At 37.3% G+C, this 22584-nt stretch overlaps 1 long non-coding RNA gene across 4 annotated transcripts in view; it reads right to left on the bottom strand.

Moving 5' to 3' along the window:
* LOC127508921 (uncharacterized) overlaps positions 1 to 19401 on the bottom strand; it is a 50546-nt gene extending 31145 nt beyond the window's left edge. For 2 of the 4 annotated variants that reach the window (XR_007928971.1, XR_007928970.1), the window contains exons 1-5: positions 19339 to 19401; positions 19062 to 19122; positions 18562 to 18663; positions 18330 to 18404; positions 17940 to 18076 (exon numbers count right to left, since the gene is read on the bottom strand). This is a non-coding gene — a long non-coding RNA (uncharacterized LOC127508921). Of the gene's footprint in view, positions 1 to 7754; positions 11852 to 17939; positions 18077 to 18329; positions 18405 to 18561; positions 18664 to 19061; positions 19123 to 19338 lie in introns of those variants that run through there. The other 2 variants (XR_007928972.1, XR_007928973.1) reach the window with 2 other exon arrangements.
* Positions 19402 to 22584: the final 3183 nt, after the last annotated feature.

The following is a 22584-nucleotide window of genomic DNA, read 5'->3' as shown; positions in this document are numbered from 1 at the left end:
CGCGATTGCATGCTGTCTGAAAGGTGCCTTTCTGCGCACGCTTCATCCCCGAATCCGGCAGTGCGAATATTGCTTTGAGCTCTTTTTTAAGGGCTATTGATCTTAATAACTCTTTTAAACATCAAACATGCCCCTTGCTATATTTTCTCATGCGCTGCGTGGATATATTTTACTCAATGTCGCTGTCACACATTGACGGCAATTATATAAATACAGCTCTGGTTAGAATGCTGTCATTCTTAAAGAACCGGTACTGATAAATTGTGTTACCATACGCGATATCTTTCTAGTACCGGTATATCATACACTACTTTGAAAGCCTAGTTGTTGTTGTTGTTTTTTGTGTGTGTGTTTTTTAAGAGGCACTTAACAAGTAAACTAATTGCATATTAGCTGCAAAGTAGGCCAAACTTTACACCAGAAGCGGAAAACATGGCTGAGAGGTCAAATGCAAATATAAGTTAGCAGTCATCAGCTGACCCTCCTCATCTCTGGTGATGGGTGAGCACTGATGTCATCATGAGCGTCAGCACTCACATGTGAACCCCTTAAACGCTGGGTTATGACCCTCTAACACACCCATTCACTTGATGACATGACTTCACTCTGGGTGACATCAGTAAAGCTGCAACATCAGTCTTGGTTTAGGGAATATTTTAGCTCAAAAGAAGGCCATTTATTTCACATGCATTGATTGAAAACATACAGTATAGTACAATGGGTACAGGGATATTAGCGGCAGAGCTAGATACAGTGTACATGTCAGGATAAAATAATGGGCTCAGCGAAAGAGTTTGGTAATATGATCCATAGCATGGTATTAAGGAATATTTTGACATTTCTTCTGGTCTTCAGCTGTAGAATTTCATTTGGAGGCAATTATACCTCATATGAAATATCAAAGCTAGGGTTATTTGCTTTAGATTGCAGTAATAGGACTTTGCATGTGGTTCTTTTGTTTTCCACAGAAAATATCTCATTACTTCCATACACCGTTTGAGTTACTTACAGTATTTTCTTTTCTTTGAGACTGTGACAAAATTGTTGTGACACATTAAGCAAAGTCTGTAGCATTTCCATTAAAAAATAAGTTGTTATGTCGAGCAGCCTCAGGCTAACACTGCAAACACGAACATACACGAGCAGGGTGTAAGTATTGTTACCTTAAAGGGTTAGTTCACCCAAAAATTAAAATTCTGTCATTAATTACTCACCCTCATGTCGTTCCACACCCGTAAGACCTTCGTTAATCTTCGGAACACAAATTAAGATATTTTTGTTTAAATCCGATGGCTCAGTGAGGCCTGCATAGCCAGCAATGACATTTCCTCTCTCAAGATCCATTAATGTACTAAAAACATATTTAAATCAGTTCAGCGATGAGAATATTTTTGGTGCGCCAAAAAAACCAAAATAACGACTTATATAGTGATGGCCGATTTCAAAATACTGCTTCATGAAGCTTCGGAGCGTTATAAATCAGCGTGTCGAATCAGCGGTTCGGAGCACCAAAGTTACGTGATTTTAGCAGTTTGGCAGTTTGACACGCGATCCGAATCATGATTCGACACGCTGATTCATAACGCTCCGAAGCTTCCTGAAGCAGTATTTTGAAATCAGCCATCACTATGTAAGTTGTTATTTTGTTTTTTTGGCGCACCAAAAATATTCTCGTCGCTTTATAATATTAATATTGAACCACTGTACTCACATGAACTGATTTAAATGTGTTTTTAGTACATTAATGGATCTTGAGAGAGGAAATGTCATTGCTGGCTATGCAGGCCTCACTGAGCCATCGGATTTCAACAAAAATATCTTAATTTGTGTTCCAAAGATTAACAAAGGTCTTACGGGTGTGGAACGGCATGAGGGTAAGTAATAAATGACATTATTTACATTTTTGGGTGAACTAACCCTTTAATGCCAGATCCTGCTGTTACCCCACACTGGATTGATCACAATGGCCTACCAGCATACTGCTATGCATGGAAAACACGTGACATTACATTTACGTGAAAGAGTTAAATGTTATGCAACATAAAACACAGATTTCTGATGGTTAGTGGGGTGAGAGTAACCGAAGCAGCTGATCTCACTTTTAATGGCATATGTCATTGTGACATGGTGGTGGCCAGTGTTGGGCAGTAATCCATTACTAGTATATTATAATATATTACTCTAACTAATAATACGATTTCATGGTTACACTTAATTTTAAGGTGTCCATGTTACAGTGTAATTATACATTTATGTACTGAGTAATATCAATTAACAACATGTCCTTACTGTATGGTAGGGTTAGGATTATAATTGGTTTGCTATAGGGTTAGTTGCTTGTAATTACGCATACTGTTATTACTACACTGTAAAATAAAGTGTTACCGGTTTCAGTATTGATATTAGTTCCCATCCATGAACTAGCTTTTTACAACATTACTTTTGTTGTGCTCCACCCACTAGATTGAGGCTTTCAACCTTGTGAGGAACATTCTCAAATATGTTTGTCAGCTTGTTAAACAGCATAACACATCATGACTGTCACTCAGAGCTGTAGAGTGGAGGGCAGTGGACGCTGATGTCACATCAGTTTCAGACCTGCCTATATGGGAGTTGTGTAGGAAATGGCCGAGTCATGAGACATTAATGACGTATGTGATGTGTTTGTGTGCTCGCATGTGATGTTCTGTGCGTCCGGAGGTTTATGAAGGGCTGCATGCAGTACATGTTAATACATAAATGAGTGTGTGTGAGCCAACACAATCTCACAGCAATTCGTAACTATTTTACGTTATGGCGAATTGGTAGCTAATTCATATGAATTCGTACGGTCTGTTTACACCTCAGTGAGGGGTAGGTTTAGGGACGGGGTTAGGGGTGGTCCTTCATAATGACTTTTTTTTCTAAAACTCGTACGTTTTGTACAATTCACATAGTATGAATTCATACAAAATCGTCATCTCATACAATAGTTATGTTTTCCTGTGAGATCGGGTTGGTGAGTTGGTGTCTGTCTCTCTGCAGTAACACACATCAGACGATACAGGGTAGAAGCTGCACTGAACCCTACACTACGCACCTTTCTGTTGAGTGAGCTGTCTGTGCTAAACTGTAGTGAGTGTCCCACCTACAGTAGACAGCAGACAGCATGTAGTGCTTCCCCACAGGGTCAAAGGTTATTCCAAATGGTAAGCTGTATCATTACAAAACTCTAAGGAGACATGCTTGATGCCAACCAACTGTAGTTACTGATTCTCGCTCCTTCAGATCGTTACTCTACAGGATTTGCTCAGAGCTTGGAGGAAAGGTTTTTGCTTGTCTTGTTGGTCATGAAACTTCAGAGCACATCACAGCTTAGTCATTTTGTTACCATTGGAGAGCTTTCTTTTTTTATCAAAAGAAAGAACAGAGCATCTGCTTTAAAAAAAAAAAAAAAAAAAAAATATATATATATATATATAAATATATATATATATCCTGTATATATTCATGCATTCTTTTTTATCAACACTTGAATGTGGGTAAGTTTCATTGAAAAAAAATTGAACCAAAAGCTGAGAAAATCGTGTTTTTGTCAAAAACTACATCCGGATCTAATTCAAAAATATGACCTAAACACAGATGGAGTAGATCGAGTCTATCAACACGCCTAAAGCCCGGGTTACACTGCACGATTTTAGCAATCCTATAAGATCATTATAAATCACACTGTGCAACATGGATGTATTAAACTTGGGTACGACAAGCATGTAGACTGTACGATGATGACACCTGTTGACTCGTAGGCTACGATGCAAGTTTCTATAGAAGAATAAAACGTCATCAGCATGTGCTAGTGGTAAACAAAAAGACCATGTTGAATCACACTTTGACAGTTGTAGTTTTTATGTGCTGAAAAAAAAGAAAGCGGCGAAAGAAGAAGGGAAAAGAGCTTGAGGTAAGCAGTTTTAAGTTTTAGCGCCATGTCGCATTGATTTCATGTCGCATTTTTATTGGCTGGTCAGTAGACGTAGGTTGTAGCAGCAAACACACTGTGCGTTGATCAAGCTGAATTTTTGACACTGTCAGAAAATGATCGTAGGCTATCTTTGGTCGCAATACCAGGAAAACGGCCGTCTTTGAACCTCTCTCACTGTACGACATAGGACCACCGATTAAGAGCCATGATCACAGAAATCGCCACGATTGTTTCACGATGGCAATCTTTCGTCTGGGATAGCCAAAATTAATGCTTGCACAGTCCTATAGCTCATCCTGGGTCGACATTTCATTCAGTAACATTAGGCAGTTTTGATTTAAATGCTGTTTAATGTTGATGATCGCATTATTTTACAACTGCTTACATATGATATCGCTTGTTTCTGCTTCTTCTTCGCCTGTGTTTTGATACAAAGTTTCAATACTCATTCAGAAAATGCGTAATAGTGGCCCCTACCATATAACAGTGAAAACACAGAAAGCCAGAAAATTCTATCAATGGCAGGGAAAGAGTTAAATGTGTTTTATTTTTTGTCTCCTGTGTCTGTTTTTGAATTTGGTAACACTTTAGTATAGGGAACACATATAAACTATTAACTACGCCTTTTTTCCTTTATAAACTCCTAATTTACTGCTTATTAATAGTTAGTAAGGTAGTTGTTAAGTTTAGGTATTGGGTAGGATTAAGAATGTAGAATAAGGTCATGCAGAATAAGGCATTAATATGTGCTTAATAAGTACTAATAAATAGCCAATATTCTAGTAATATGCATACTAACAAGCAACTAGTTAAAAGACCTTAAAATAAAGTGTTACCTTGAATTTTATCATTTTGTCACTGTAATGGTGCCAGGTTTCCCTTGGAAAAGAACTTTAATCTGAAGGGAATTTTGGTTAAATACATGTTAAATTTAAAAATTAACAAAAAAAGGCTCTGTCTTGTCTATATTTTTTTTTTGATCTATGCACTTTACTGTTCAGGGGTGCGTTTCCCAAAACCATCATTAGCAAACTGTGGCTGCAAGTTCTGTTGTTACCAACACAGTTGAACATTTTGGCATTTCCCAAAACCATAGTTCCAACAAACATTCGTAAACAGCATGATAAACTTACATGGTTGGAACTACAGCTCTCGGGCTGTGCTTAGAAACATAGTTTATTTTTAAAATGACTCAGTACATTCTATATTTTTCATCCCATTTAAATATATCTAGATTCTAATCTATATATTTTAGCATGCCAACAGTGAGTGCTGTTTTTGAGAAATGCGCATGTGCATAAATGTGTACAGGGAACCCGGGAGTATAGCTTTCTGTTGTTTATGTAAATTAACTATAAGTAAAATTATATTATAGATTAATTGCAATCTTGAATCATTATTGCTCCACTACCTGCATGTGAAATCATTAACGACAGTCAAATAACGAGGTTCAAATGACAGAGATGTGACCGGTTTCAGGTTTTAGCTCGTGACTAGTTTCTACAGCGATGCATCGTACTTTGGTGGTTAAGTGAATTATGTCGTTGAATGGGAAACGCACCCCTGATTGTCCTGAAAATGATCCCTTTTGCCAATTATCCAAAAGTGTGTGGCAAAAATTAAAGCACTCACCTGGTAAACAAATTCAGCTTCATCAAATACACACACGTCACTCTCGGCTGGCTGGTTACCAAGTAATTTATTTGGACAGCCAGTGAAGACAACTCTTAAGTGTCCCTGCTTGACGCCATCAGATGTATATCACTAAATAGGATAATTTATTAGAAAGCTTTTAAATGATGGATGTGTCTAAATAAGCATGGTCTATGAGGACCTGTATGGTCAGCAAACAGTTTAGTTTAGCTGAAGACTGAAGCCAAAGTACTTTTTCACTTTTCCGGTGTTAAAATACTTTCTCCTCTCCCAGCTTATTATGCAGAGACAGCTGTAAATAAGCTATTCATAGTTTAGTTGTTGTTGTTTTTTTTAACTATAAATACTGTGGCAGCATGAAAATTCCCATCCCGTCTAGTATTTATGCAATAACACTGACTCGACCAATGGCGTACGTTGAGGGCAGGACAATCTGTTTGTTTGATCAATGGCTGAAGGAGGAGGATTCAGAAAGCTGCTTTGAAAACAATGTTTTGTTTTGCAGTCCTGTTCAGTTCTGCAGAAACTGTAGGGATTTAAGGCACTAAAATGCTGTTTGGCATAACCAGTCTCACAATTGAACGTCACTCTAGTGACTTGACCAAAATATCACTGGCACCATGAAAATTCTGCTTATGTTTGGTGTTCCACAGAGAAGATAATTTCAATATTAACTCAACTTTAGTTTGAGGGGATGGTGTGAGTGTCTGTGGAAAGAACTTACGAAGGACAATATTCAGACGCTCAAGCAGTTTTTGAATTTCTTGTGTACTTTTGAATTAAAAAACAAACAAAAAATAAATAAATAAATAAATAAATAAATATATATATATATATATATCCCAAGTCTTCTGAAATGAAATGATGCAATAGTTTTCAGACATATTTTTCAACACTTTATTAACTCTTTCCCCGCCATTGACGGCATTTTCTGGCAATCCATGTTTTCACTGTTATACAGTAGGGGGCGCTATTACGCATCTTCTGAAAGAGTACAGAATCTCTGAATCAAAACACAGGTGAAGAAAAGGCAGAAACAAGTGATAAAAGCTTTGCTTATGCTCATGTAAGCTAATGCGATCATCAAATATTAAACAGCATATAAATCATAACTGCCTAACGTTACTGAATGAAATGTCGACTCATGAAGAGGTACAGGACTATGAAGCCTTGGGGGTGTTGATGGACTCGATCTACTCCATGTGTGTTTTGATCACCTTTCTGAAACCGATCCGGACATAGTCTTTGACTGTGATTTTCTCAACTTTTTGTTCAAAATGTTTTTTTTTTTTTTTTTTTTTTAATGAAACTTACCCACATTCAAGTGTTGATAAAAAATAATGAATGAAGCTAGAATAAAATGTTTTATTTATTTTTTTGTTCTATTTTGTTTAAAAGCAGAGTTTCAGTTCTTTGACTGTTCAGATATTCATACAAGAAAATATTCTGGGGGCCATGAAATTTTGTGAAAATGATAAAAATTTTTTTTAACTTTATAAAAAAAAAAAAAAAAAAAAAATGCTGGAGGAGAAAGAGTTAATTACTGATAATCTTCTATTTTGTCATAGCTCTCATCATCAGTACTTTTATAATACTATTATACTTTAACTGTGCTTTTTTTATGTGTTTTTGTATCTTTTTGGAACTTGACAGCAACCGTTGCCATTCATTTGTATATCTACTCCATAAAATTTTGGCAACAAATTACAAGCAATATTATTAATTAAATTCAACAAATAGAATTGAGTTAGAATTAATCAAATGAATTCCTTAAATGTCAACCATTTAAAACGAGTAAAATTTAAGTAAAATTTAAACAAAATATCTGAATAACAGACAGACGTCAAAGATGAATTTAAAACTCTTTTTTTGAAGACACCTGATGATAACAAGTAGAATCACTGAAGGAAAGAGAAACACATGATTTAACAGAGGTTTAGATGTTGATTTTATTGAAAATGTTTGTTTCCAGTGTTTCCTTTAGTTGGGCAGTTTGATTTTTTGCTTTTTATGTCAGTTTGTGGTTTTTGTAATGGTGTTTGCTAATTTTACACATTTTAAATGGTTGACTTTTAAGGAATTAATTTGATTAATTCTAACTCAATTCTTATATGTTGAATTTAATTAATAATATTGCTTGTAATCTGTTGCCGCAATTTTAATGAGTAGATGGAGCATATTACTTTTTACAGTGTAGAAAAGAACAGTGTGAACATTCTTCATGTATCATGTGGAAATTAATCCTATTGTCATGTGACTCATTTAATATCACATGCGTGTAATTAATTGCGGTGTCTAATGGTCTTTCTGTGCCCTTTCTGTTCCTGACTGCAAACAACATTTAACATTTCTCTCTCTTTTTTTCTGTTCAGCAGAGTTATTAGCATTACAACAAGCCTGTGGCCCCGGGACATGCGTCAGGAGTGGGTGCAGGGCAGAAAGACCCGGGGCATGAGAGAGAGAGAGAGACAGTCTGGACTCATGTCTGCAGCTGGGTGCTGGTTTTGTTGTGTGTGCAGCTGGGTCTGTAAATGTGTCCAGATTTCTGCATGTATAAAGCATGCCCTGATCTCAAGTTACACAATACTACCCGTACAGAGCATGCCAGTGGACACATGTGCGTACATGCATAGAACGCATGGACAAACATGCTTTCAAGCCAAATGTCTGTATTCTCTGAGACTGATGTTTTTATGCAAAATTATGGTTGAGGCGCATTTTAATCACTGACCACAATTACAAAGACAGCTTAAACAGACCCAATCCCTATTCATGTCTGTTAGTTTGTAGATGCAAAGTTTGAATTAACATCCTCCAGAAAGCAGTGTTTGTTCATTCCATCCCTCCATCCATCCATCCATCCATCCAGTTTCTTATCAAATTTAATTGAGGCAATTCATTTACAGTACAGAAGGATACAGTGATACACAAATTCTTCCCCAAATACACACAATGCTAAGAATTTTCCCACTTTACATTACAATGTTCCCACTTTACATGTCTTAACTATGCATTTACTGATTCTGTTTGTGATTCATGATATAAAATCAATCATTTTATATAATGTACATATTGTAAATGTTGTTTTTCAAAACTTTTGTCAGATTTGCATTATCTGTAAAGTAATTACATCCAGGTACTGTACTTCAAATGTAAGTACAATGTAACAATATAAATGTACACTATATATACTGTATATGTGTGTGTGTGTGTGTATATATATATATATATATTGGGTGTAACAGTGCATGTATTCGTGCATGGTTCGGTGCATATTGCTAACCGCCACAACAGGAAAAAGCGCAAAAGAAGAAGAAGAACAGACGATCTATGCATGGACATGTTTATGTGTAATCTCTGGTTCAACCGTGGAAAGACATCAATAAAACAGCTTGAGAATAATATCTCACGTAGCATTACATTTACCTCAGGCAAGTCATTTAGTGTCCACAGCATGTTAGTTTACTACAGAAATTAACATTTCACTAAATATATTCACTATATTATCTTATATATTTATTATATTTACTTAACTTGTTTTCATTACAAGTTTATTACAAATTTATTTAAACATATATTAAATAATTAAGACATTACTAACAGGTAATGACAGCAACTGTGTAAATGACCATATTTGAAAAATAATTTAGATTTAGATTTAATGCAAAACTTGCCTTATGTGCATTTTAAGTTTTTTGAGTGCTTATTGTAAAAATAAATAGTAAATGAATGTAATACTTTGGGCTCTGCTGTTAATTGTAACTTTTAATATTAAAGCAATGTGCAAAAAAGGGCTCCAGTATACAGTTTACAGATAGATTTGTAGATAGATTTTTTTATCCTTAAGAAAATGTTAATTCTAATTGAATTTATTTAAAGAAAGACAAATTTTTGTTCAATAAACCACTGTTTAATAAAAAAAGAAGAAAAAAAAAAAAGTAATTTTATGTTTGGGTTTCTCCCACGTGCTATACTGAACCATGACTTCAATATCAAGGTAAGCACTGAACCCTGAACCGTCATGTTTGTGTACCGTTACACCCCTAATATATAATCACAGTCCCCTATTTATACATATATATATATATATACACACATACACATACACATATATATATATATAATTTTTTATGTAAGTAAAATAAAATGAGTCACAAAAATCTTAATGGTTTAATTTTTTAAGTGAAATATAATTAAATGTTGTTTTTTTTCTTTTAAATTTGTGGTGAAATTCACCCCAGACATGTTTTTGACAGGTCTTGTGAGATTCACTGTTAATGTTCTACTACAGATTCATTAGTAAAGCAAAGCACAGTCTTCTCAGAGCGCATCTGACAGATGACATCTTAATACCACGGTAAAACACTCTGACAAACGGGCATGGTACTGCATGCGCACCAGCCACTAGCTCACACATGTGCAAGCCTCACAATCACAAACTCACTCCCAAAATGTTTGTCAAGGGCCTTCTTACTATCGTTAATAACCAAATAAAGAGCTCTTTATGAGCGGCGGCCTGTGTCACTTTTGGAGCGGCGTTAAGCGAGATGAATGCGTGTCAGGCTGAATGCAGCGCAGCTGGGATCGGGGCAGGGAAACGGTGACAGCGGGTACCAGGGCAGACATCCATGGCAGAAAGGCCATCTTTGTTCGGCACAGGTGCTCGCTGCGTCCGCTGGCTCGCACATCCTGTATGTGATTGTGCGGGCTGATGTATTATGCATGCAGCGTACGTTAAAAATCATGAGCTTCCTGTCAAAAGCTAGAGGGAGAGAGAGAGAGAGAACGCCAATGGCCTCTGACTGAGACATTTCAAAAGACCTCCAAACAAACTATTGTCACCCGGGCACAGCATTTAAATAATGCACGACACATTTCTGCCCCATATTGGCAACTTATAGCGCGGCTTTATAGATCGTTGTGCCGTTGTTCGGTTTCGGTTCTCCGCATTTGACATTAACAGTGACCTGCGTCTGAATGAGCCTTTCTCTCAACACTGTAGATGTCTATCATAGCTCTACGCCCCAACAAAGGTGCTCTGAATGTGGTTTTGTCAAGCTTTTGTGACTCTTCTTAGTAAGGAATTGATACTTCCTTAAGGATACGTGTGAATAGTGCAGCGAGGACAGCCCTCTGCTCCCATGAGAAGATGCCTTGCCTTGGTAATTACGGAGGGATTACAATAAGCCTCATGTGTGAGCGTAACCTCCCCGAGCCTTTGTGCTCTAACACGGGATGAACACAATACAATTAAGCCATTTTGTTTCACCCTATGAGTCCTCATTAGCATTATCTCCTCTAGTGGAGGCCGTCTCTGTCTCTACGTTCTCACCGCTATCCAAGTTGCCATGGTTTTCACGCTGCCTCTGGGAGTCTTTGACCAGACGCTCTGGAGTCACCAGACCTTCAGCCTTCAGCCTTTTGCTGAGCTACACACTCAAGTGCCCTAAAATCGGGCCTGGTTGGATTCTGTCTACTTACGAATAAATACAAAAGGAGCTAGTGAAGTTTACTTGCATTAGTTTATAAATGTCCAACCAAAATTCTTTTACCACATCACAAACTAAGGCCACAATCTTAAAAATGGTTCCTTCAAGGATTTACTGAATGACTATTTTGACTGGTCTGCACAAAGCCCAGACCTGAACCCCACTGAACTTTTGGCCGTATAGCATACATAGAACCAACACACTGATCTGAAGATCATATTATGCGACATCAAAAGAAGAACCAAAGAGCACCCTATAAAGCAGAAACTCAGTAACTCTCGGATCTTCCGGATATCAGTCTCCCTTCACAGAGACCCACTCAGCCTAGCCTGTCTGGAAGAGTGGAGAGGACTATGCTTTGCTGGTTAATGAACACCTTGTTGTTGATCCAGTATCCACATTCCCCTCATTCATAAGTGGGAAGCTGCCGATTCTGTGGCACAATACTATTCAGACACTAATGGCAGACTCTGAGTGCTATAGGTATGTAGACATTATCAGCGACATGTGACTTGCAGTGGTGATGAGGGTTATTGATGATGAGGTCAGCATGAGAGGACCTGCAGCCTGAGGGTGAGTCTGACTGACTATCTGCACCAGCAGGAGGGCGGTAAGAACATTAGCCATTAAACAGATCGCTTTGAACACTGTCTGGAGACCCAGGGATCAGCCGGAGCTCAGCACCATGAGGCCTGAAATGATCTTCTACTGATTGGGCCCCGTGGGTTTTCTCTGGAGGCACTTTGAGCTGCTGGAGATAGAAATGCTGTAACTAAAGCTGGATGGGTGTATAAAGACATACGTTCAAACTGGTGCAATTAACTAGTTGATGAACAATGAACACTTTGATTTTACAAGAAACTTTTTTACAAGTTTTAGTTCACCCAAAAATTAAAATTCTGTCATTAATTACTCACACTCACGTCATTCCAAACCTGTAAGACCTTTGCTCATCTTCGGAACGCAAATCTTTTTGATGAAATCTGAGATGTTTCTGTACCTCCACTCACAGCTATATAACTACCACTTTGACGCTTCAAAAAGTTCATAAAGAGAGCATAAAACTAATCCATAGGAATTGAGCGGTTTAGTCTAAATTTTCTGACGAGACACAATTGCTTTATATGATGAACAGATTTAAATTAGGCTTGTCTATTGAATTTAGTTTGTGTCTGGCTCTATGATAAAATAATTTGAAACTTTGCCATTTCAAGTGTACAAACATTTTTAAGCTTGAATTATATGACTTACCAAAACATAATTTGTTTAAAGCAAATGAAACCTAGTTTTGATTCTCATTTTTAAAATGATAATTATATTAGAGTAAGTAGTAGTAGTAGTAGTCTTTATTTGTCCCCGGGCATTTTCTATTTTCCTCACAACTTTAAGATTTAAAGAAAAAAAAAGTAAGTGGGCAGAGTCTTGCGGGTAAATTTAAAGAGGAATGCAATTCTAAATGAATCTGGTTACATTTTTTTTAAGGTAAATGAGACAGAAGATGGACATTTTTGTCTTGTTTCCTCTCAATACACTAGGAAAGCTTTGCACATGATTATAGCAGGTTCTGCTGTGGAACATACAGGGAATGTGTCTCCATCAGTTTAACCTCAAAGCAAGAAAGTCAGAGTCTCAAAGTCTCAGAGCGAGAAGTTTGCTTGAAGAAACTGTTTGTTTTTTGTCATAAATGATATTCATTACCTTTTTAAATGTGCCTGTCTTGACACTCAAGACAGCATGACATTTATAGGATGCATGAAATTAATATAAATGTAATGTCTTTTTATAGATTTTAGATGTATTTCTATTTGTATAGCATCTGGTAATCAGAAATGCCTGAGAATAAAGGGGAAAAAAAATAGCATGTAATAATAGTCAAAAGTGCAATTTTAATTACACAAAATAAAAAAAAATTCTTTCTTTTTTCATGTTTATGGTAGATTCATCCTGATTTGATCACAACACTGACCATTAATTCTTATAGCCTAAAAACATGTCAGTAAATAAATTAGTACATTTCTGTGCTCTAGTACCATTTGCAATTAAAATGTAGCCACTGGCAGTGGTTCAAAATGGCAAAGCAAGTCATCACACCATCCAAAGTGAAAAAAAGGGCGTATTAACATTTGATGGAATTTTGACTTTCATTTGGTCAAACTCGACAACTCATCACTATAAAGTGGCATTAGTGTGGAATGACATCAGTTGTTAATAAAACACAACGGTGGAAAGTTAAGGCACCAAGTGGCTGGCAGGTCTGAGGTCAGTGGAACTAATCAGCGCTCCCCAGCACGCTGAACCCTCGGCCCGAGGCCTGCTCACCTCTCGTGATGCCCCTGCTAATGCCGCCAGCCACACTGAAATGGATGAGAGCCGCTGGGTGGTGCTTTATGGGTCTGAGAGGATTAGAGCTGTAACATCACCTACTGGGCTGAGCCGGGCCGACTTATTAAAGTAGTGTCCTGAAGGCTCCAGCATCTGTGGGCCCTGTGGGCACGTGGAGTACTGAGATGACCCTGGAGCTCGGAAGAAGTATAGAGAATCCGAGCAAAGGGCATGACCTTTCCCTCTACGCCATGCTGTTTCAAGAGCTAACCGCTAACTGGTTTGACCCCCCAAACGTGACTGCCAGGGGACAATAGGAGGACCGGCTGATAACATTCTCCCAGCCAAGACAGGAAACAAGAGGGGGCGTTTAGTGAGATCCACACAAGGATAAAAGATTTATCTGGCTGAATGTGGAAATGCCTGGAGCTGGTGGTTCTCCTGAGGGGGAAACGCTTCATGATCAATCAAGAGGGTCTGGCAGGTACAGGACAACTGGCCTGATCTGCTCTATTGATGGAGAGATTTCATCAGGAAGCATTCACACATTTGCCATGAGCTCTCTGCTGAAGAAGACTGACGATCCAGCAAGACTACTGGAATCATTTTCTAGTGAACTAATTTGAAATTACAGCGATATGAAAATTCTGTCATCATTTACTCACCCTCACGTTGTTCTAAATGTGTATGCTTTTATTTATTTAATTTGTTCTGTGGAACACAAAAGTACAAACTTAGGACTTTAAGAAATAGAAATGACAGAGGCCACCTCTGATCTACAAAAATGGAAAAACACCAATAACGAAAAGAAATTAAAGGGTTAGTTCACCCAAAAATGAAAATAATGTCATTTATTACTCACCCTCATGTCGTTCTACACCCGTAAGACGTTCATCTTCAGAACACAAATTAAGATATTGTTGATGAAATCCGATGGCTCCGTGAGGCCTCTATTGAGAGCAAAGCCATTGAAACTCTCAAGGTCCATAAAGGTACTAAAAACATATTTGAAACAGTTCATGTGAGTTCAGTGGTTCTATCTTAATATTATAAAGCGACAAGAATACTTTTTGTGCCCAAAAAAACCAAAATAACGACTTTTCAACAATATCTAGTGATGGGCCAAAACAATGCTACAGAGCTTTACGAATCGAATCAGTAGATCGGAGCACCAAAGTCATGTGATTTCAGCAGTTTAGCCGTTTGATAGGAGATCCGAATCACTAATTTGAAACAAAAGATTCATAAAACTGTGTTTTGAAATCAACCCATCACTAGATATTTTTGAAAAGTCCTTATTTTGTTTCATTGGCACACAAAAAGTATTCTTGTCGCTTTATAATATTAAGATAGAACCACTGAACTCACATGAACTGTTTCAAATATGTTTTTAGTACCTTTATGGATTTGGAGAGTTTCAATGGCTTTGCTCTCAATAGAGGCCTCACTGAGCCATCGGATTTCATCAACAATATCTTAATTTGTGTTCCAAAGATGAACGAAGGTCTTACAGGTGTGGAACGACATGAGGGTGAGTAATAAATGACATTATTTTCATTTTTGGGTGAACTAACCCTTTATGGTTTTTGAGGAAAACATTCCAGGATTTTTCTCCATATAGTGGACTTCACTGGGGTTCAACAGGTTGAAGGTTCAAATTGCAGTTTCAGTGCAGCTTCAAAGGGCTCTACATGATCCCAGACGAGGAATAAGGGTCTTATCTAGTGAAGCGATCAGTCATTTTCTAAAAAAATAAATAAAACGTATATACTTTTTAACCACAAATGCTCATCTTGCACTGCTCTGCAATGCGCCATGCATTACGTAATCACGTTGTACCGAAGGACCAAAAACTAAGTCAAACGGCCTTTACAAAAAAAAGGTAAAACAACGATGTCGGACGATTTTGAAGTTGGAGGTGAAAATTAGAGTTTTTTGCCCTACCGTGGTACTTCCGCCTACATCTCGCGTGACCTTTTCAACGTGATTACGTCATGCGTGGAGCAGTGCAAGATGTGCATTTGTGGTCAAAAAGTATATAAAGTTTTCTTTTTTTTTAGAAAATGGCCGATCGTTTCGCTAGACAATACCCTTATTCCTCGTCTGGGATTGTGTAGAGCCCTTTGAAGCTGCACTGAAACTGCAATTTGGACCTTCAACTCACGTTGAAAACGTTGAAGTCCACTATATGGAGAAAAATCCTGAAATGTTTTCCTCATTTCTTTTTGACTGAAGAAAGAAGGACATAAACATCTTGGATGACATGGGGGTGAGTAAATCATTAGGAAATTTTAATTCTTTAGTGAACTAATCTTTTAATAAATAGGCCAGCATTGTGAAGCAAACTGTAATGTGACAGAGAATCTGCTGTCGTCTCTGCCAGTGCATTAAGTGCACTCTCAAAATGCATGCATGTAGCACAGACAGGAAGCCCAAGTCCACTGCCAATTAGTGAGAGGTTTCCATCAGTCCAGCGATCTACATGGGTGATCTGTGCGTTTCTCTCTCAAACACTCTCTTATACAATCACGGTTTAAGCAGTGCAAGCTTTCACTTTCTCGAGTGCACTGCGGCCATGCTCAGCCTCTGCATACTGTGTGTGAGTGTGTGTATCTTCACAGTTCATGTGGCGAGAATCCCACTTTGGACATTTGACCCCTCATTTCTGTGTGTGTGTTTTTTCTTTACGGCTCATGCTTTTCCTTTAGCACAGCTAAAGGGCTCGAACGAGTGGAAAACATAATATTTTCTCAAGGTTCCTGGACGCCAGGTTGCATAAAAGGTTCCACAGCTTTTTACATTAAACCTTCACTGGCAAGACCACAAATTTTGTTTGTGTTTGCCATAAACGTGCCCACAGCAAAAGTGTGTTTGTATATATATATATATATTATATATATATATACTTTTACTTTAACTATTGAGATTGAGATTCTGTTACATTCTGTTACGATGAAGGCAAACAAGTGCCCAGTATGGAAACTTCAGACTCCTCCAGAATGTAACAGAATGTATTCTTACACTGTAAAAAATTATTTTCATATCACATTTTTTCTTTTGTCAAATCAACTTAGATAATTAATGTGGTTCAAAACACATAATATTTGAGTTTGTGTTGATTAAACCAATCACTTTTATGGTATTAACTCAAATTTTTTATTTCAATGAACTTTTTTTTTTTTTAAGTTAAACCAACAATTCATTTTTTACAGTGTAAGAATATATTAACTGCTTAATATATTAAGTTCCAACTTAAGAATAAAGACATTTTTGTATTCCCCAAAACATGTTCTTTTCTTTTTTTCTTAATATTGCTCTAGTGACAAAATGACAAAAATAAATTCCTGAAAAGAATGTTCTTAAAAATCACTGTAAATAATCTCTTAAAGTTAGGATATGATGACTTTAGTTTTGACGACTTTTATGTATATGTTGTAGTGTATATGTATATGTTGTAGGCACCTGCAGAAAATAGAGTGAAAGGTAGTGTTTGGGGTCAGTGTCACAGGTGCTTTGACCCTGTTGTCATAACAACAATGGACCGACATGTGAAGTCTTTGAGAAGCATTTGACCCTTCATAGAGTTGAAGAGCTCAACAGAGGCCTGTTGTTTACTGATGCAGGTATCTGCTGAACAGCTGTGAGAGCAGTGCTGCTGATTACAGGTCAGTGTGCTCGCTAATTACAGCTCAATCACTGTATGCTTCAGCAGTCACAGAGAGAGAGAGAGAGTCAGTTTAACGTGATCATCAAGACTGCCAATTCAAAGCTAATAATCTCAGTGAGAACATATAGGTTTTACACTGAGAACAGACATTTTAGTAAAAAAAAAACTATATACTACATAGAGAGCACAAAAGCATAACATTTATTTATTTATGATACCTGCATATATGTAAAAAATGTCGAGTGTGTCCAGTGGGCACGACCAGTGCGATGTTGATACAGCAGTGGCTCAAACCCATTAACACTCTCTGTAAGTGAATATGCTGGGAAAAATGCTTATTAAAGCTTTTTATATGTTTCTGCCAAACTTTCCCATAGTTTACAGAAAGGTAAATGATATAAAGTGCACTGTAACATTCTTTATCCGACCAAAAATGTGTTTTGTTTAACATCAGTCAAGAATTCAATTAAGGAAGTTGTAGTTTATCGATTAATGCCCATGTATGCCCAGAGCAAACATGTTATTTTGTCAAACTGATAGTGCTGGAATGTCAGATAATGCTCTCAGCAACTGCATCCTGGTTAAGGACACTTACTGAAACTGCTGGTTATGAGATTGGAGTCAAATCGCTCTCTTTCTCTTACAAGGGTCACAGATTGAGTTCACATTTGTTATATATAATAGCAGCATAGAGCTGGATAGCACAGAGACACTTGATCTTCGTGGTAACTCAGTGATACATGTGGGAACAGAGAATACTGCAGCATTTATACATTCATTATAATTAGCAGTGTTTGCTAAGTCAAGCGTCATTATTACTATTGCTCATACTAACGGTTTTTGAGCTCACCCTAGTCTCAGGCTTAGATGTCATGCCCACGGACCATTGGCTGGATGCATGTGGCATCAGGAGTTCCGAAGTCGTCATCTGGTCGAATTCTACAGGATGTCCGGGAGACGTGCGTGCTGCGTTCTTTAATGGTTCACCTGGAAACAAAGATGCCGTGATGCCAAACCCCCTCATGGAAGAAGAATTGAGAGTTGTGTTTACAACCGTTATAATGAGCTCTTATCATGGTCAACTAAATGGATTTTCAAAAGTATGTGAAGTATTTAAAGTTAGAATCTTTAAAATACGTCCAAAAGTTTTACACACCGGTCTGTTATTGTAACGACATTGTTTTATATGTTCGCGCCCCTAAACATGACATACAAAACAAACTGTGATTGGTTGCTTTACATGTCAGTCAGACAGCCTCTGGGAGGTCCTTGGCCAATGAAAGCTGCGATGGAGTCCAGACCTTCTGCCGTCACTCTTAAAAATATAAGTTCTTTGTTGAAGAACCTTTAACATCCATGGAACACTTAATTTCATTAAAATACTCCTAATTTCATTCAAAGAGACCAACTTTATAATTTATCTGGTAACTGATTCCAGTCAGACAGAGCAGCAAAACTAAACACCCTTTTACCCATATTTGTGTGACTGTGTGTGTGTTGGATGGAATAATTCAGGCTGAGATCAGGTGGATGGTCACTCAAAGTTGCTTTACTGGGCCTGGGACAAGACAAAACTGGGACAGACAGCACCAAATAGCTGATCAGAATGCAGTGCATTGATGTTGCATGAGAAGTCAGCAGGACGAGATATGCGACTCTGCTGATTATATTTTCTCCAAGTGATCGTGAACATATAGTGGACAATTCTAAATAAAGCATACATTAAAGAACATAAAATGTAAAACACTAATACAGACAATTCACATTAATACAGTGAGACTATAAACTTAAGTAACCATCATTTTACATATTTTGTATAAATGAAATGAGGAGAGAAGAATGCAGCCTTAAAATGGCGCAGCTACACAGGACAGCACGTGTGAGCATACAGCACATGTGCTAATAGCTAACACTCAACTGGGGCTAATATTATTTTAACACAGAACATGACAAAACCGAATAAAACACATACCTGGGACAAACAGCACCAAAAGAATGATCAGAATGCAGTGCATCGATGTTGCATGAGAAATCTTAAATGAAATAAACAAAAGTTCGGAGTTCACAAGCAGGCCAATTAACACACTCTTCATCTTATCGTCACAAATAACACATATTTGACTCGACTAACACAACTAGGAGCTGACAGACAAAATAAGTAAACTTTTGTGTAGTTTAAAGTTCAGACTTAGCCTTGAAAACAATACAAACTTAGTTATTAAGACAGAGCAATCATTGATGCTACTTACCAGCAGGACGAGATATGCGACTCTGCTGATTACATAGCTCCGCCCCAAAATATGTGCACAATACAAGTGACACAACAGTTAATGGTGAGTTTCCCCAATTTAAGCCGAATTTAACATTATTTAATAAATTAATAAATTATTTTTAAACTCCGTTACATTTGTATGGACTTTTGGGATGTTTAACCCCTTAACTGTCAGTGCCATTTTTGAGGAACAGACCCCAACTTAAATTGTTTCAAATCTTGAATACTTTTGAGCACAGACTCAAGTTTGGTCTGCTTATAAAGGGGACACTTGGCAGATGATTTTAGAAGTGGAAAAAAAAAAAAAAAAAAAAGGTTGTGTTTCAAATTTTAGGTTGATATCTCAAAAACTGAGCTTTCAGTAAGATTTTGTTTGGGCGCAGTACCAAACTTTTCCACTAGATACCATCCAGGTCCCATTAATGACCATATTCCATTTCCATATAGCCTATTGTTTGAGCGACCTGAACCATATATTTCCATAATGTTTATAAAATTTATGAAACTGATACCCTATTTAGAAGTAGTATGGGCAGAATGGCAGTATTTGGTTTGAATTCAACCTCTAACAAACATAAAAGTCATGCTAAAAGAACACGTTTTTTTTTTTTTTTTCATTTTCATGCTATTAATAAAAAAATGTCTGAACATGCTCTTCTAAAACAGCTTTTTTAAATATGCTTTTTCTAAAACTCAGAAAACTACAAATATGAAAACTACAATTTGTAAGCTTTCAAATGATATATAGTTTGTCAATATTATTTTATGTTTATACTAAGATATTATTAGGAGCAAAGACCATAAATCTTTATACCTTTTTGAATGGTACACTGCTGTAAATAAGAGGTAAGCAAACCCAGGATAGTTTTATATATAAAGATGTACCAGTGCAACCAGTGCATTTAAACTTGTGTAACCCTTCCCACACTGTTTGAGCTATAGACATCTCAATAATCAGACTCAGGTTTTTTGCCTGGCAAACAAAAAATGGGTGGAAAAACACCCATATCTTTTGACCTGAGCGCTTGACCAGCTAGCAATGCACTGGCAACAATTCAAAACCCCTGAAAAACTACACTGCAGCATGCTAACTTCCTCATAAAGATGCCCAACCACCCACAACACCGTAATATCATGCACAGGAAAGTGCCACATTTTGTTTATGTTAACCACAGCACTTCTGCAAACTTTGCAAAGCAATTTTTCAAAGCTGTTTTATAGCCTGAACATAATAATCATGATCAGTCACGTAAAGCTAGATGTGACCCCCAGTTTCCAGCATGGAGATCCATCAGCTTCTGAAGGAAACACTATCGGTTCACCTGAATCAAATGGAGGGCATTGTTCATGTCACAATGAGATCATGAAACACAAGCCCTCTATCTCCTCAAGAACTAATGTGATAATCACATGACAGCATTACAGGCCTACAATTAGCTGCCCTGACAGCGCACTGTCATCTGGCCAGCAGCATGACCTCTGACCCCATCTGTAATAAAGGCTGTAATGATGGACACGTGTCTGTCAGTGGGGGTTTATGCGTGAACGCTGGTGCAGGTAAAACCTTTCATATGAGACACTCTGACTGTTACACAGGTGCTCTGTGAAAAGAAAAAAAATAGTGCAAGAACTAGCTAGCTTTCCACAGTGCTAATTCGGCTGCCTGAGTATTGTGCAGTTAGCTTAGCAACTAAACAACTGCTATTCTGTTGCAACTGTTAATTTCAAGGCAAATTTCCATTTCATGTGGTGTTGTTGTTCATTCAGAGAGAGTTTAAACAGTCACTGAACAGATTCCTTTTCTGTTAGTATGTTGCTGTAAAAAGTAGCTGATGTAGATACCAAAGCAGGGCAGGAATCTCATTTTCAAGCCTGATATGTCACATATATTCCTGCTCTGTTTTTCTGAGATCCTTCGACTAATCCCTTCCACAGCCATCTGTCATCACTGTGTCATTGTAGCATGACACTTCAATCCGCAAAAGACAGGCCCCTAATCTCACAATAGACTGGGGCGAATGCCAGCATCAGAAAAAATCACAAACTGCAACAATCTGAAGACCAAAAACTGGTTGATGTAGTAGTTTGTGAAATCACTCATTTTCACACACAACAGAAGCCAAACAGGAGCTGAAAGGACCTGGCGAGGCAATGAGAAATTGAATTACAGTACATCCAGTGGACAAAAAATCCAACGGACAAAAACTTCTGGAAGGAAAACATGGGTTGTGACAATTAGTCGTGACCTAAGACATTAACACAGTACAACTTTGTCAAAGTTGTATTGTCAAAGCCTAGTTTCCAGCCACATCAAAATTAAATTTTGCTTCTACTCTGGCTAAAACAACCTCAATGGATAAACAAACATCTTATGTAACATTAAGTCAACAGTCATTAATCAATGCACAAGTGTTTCTTGTGTAGTGCTTAGATATGTTTATATAATACTATTACAAAGAAAAAAAAAATGAAGTTCCACTTCAATTCCAGTCAGGATCCTTGCAACATCATTCTGGAATAACTGAAGAAGGAACAAAGATTATTATGAGACTCCCACATATAATCACAAATCAGACACATATGTCTCCAAGACATTTTTTAAAGAACGCTTCATCCAGAAAAAATAAATAAATAAAAATTAAAAAATCTGTTGTGTACAGACATCTGATCATCTTTTAAAAGCCATTTTACATACATTCAAAATTATAAACATCTTAAAGACATATTCTAAATGTTTATTTAACATCTGATAGGAAACGTCATAAAGACATATTGCAGATGTATGTGTGCTATTAGGGAATTTATTACTATTTTCAAGTCTGGATGAAATAAAGGTATGTACCTAAGGGGAGCATAAGTAAAACAATACAGGACCTAAAGTAGAACCTTGTGGTACCCCACAGGTGAGCCGTATACAGGCTGAAGAGAGATCTTTACATTCTTAATATAAAGTAAATATATAGTGCAGAATAAGAACCAGCAAAGAGCAGTGCTTCAAATTCCAACAATCTGCTATAACAGTGTTCCCAAACCTTTTCTGCCGGGTCCCCCTTTTGTAGAGAAAAATATTTTCAAGCCCCCCACCTACATGCACCCACATAAAGACAGTCCCAGACATGACCTTACTTGCTTATAGGATCCTATAGGATTTATTTGAAATTAATTTAAATTAATACAGTACTATACCTTCTCAACTTCAACAGGCTTCTCTTTGTGTTTGTGA

The sequence above is a fragment of the Ctenopharyngodon idella genome, chromosome 3 (genome assembly GCF_019924925.1).
Source record: "Ctenopharyngodon idella isolate HZGC_01 chromosome 3, HZGC01, whole genome shotgun sequence".
NCBI lineage: Eukaryota > Metazoa > Chordata > Actinopteri > Cypriniformes > Xenocyprididae > Ctenopharyngodon > Ctenopharyngodon idella.
This window is presented reverse-complemented; position numbering and strand designations above follow the sequence as displayed.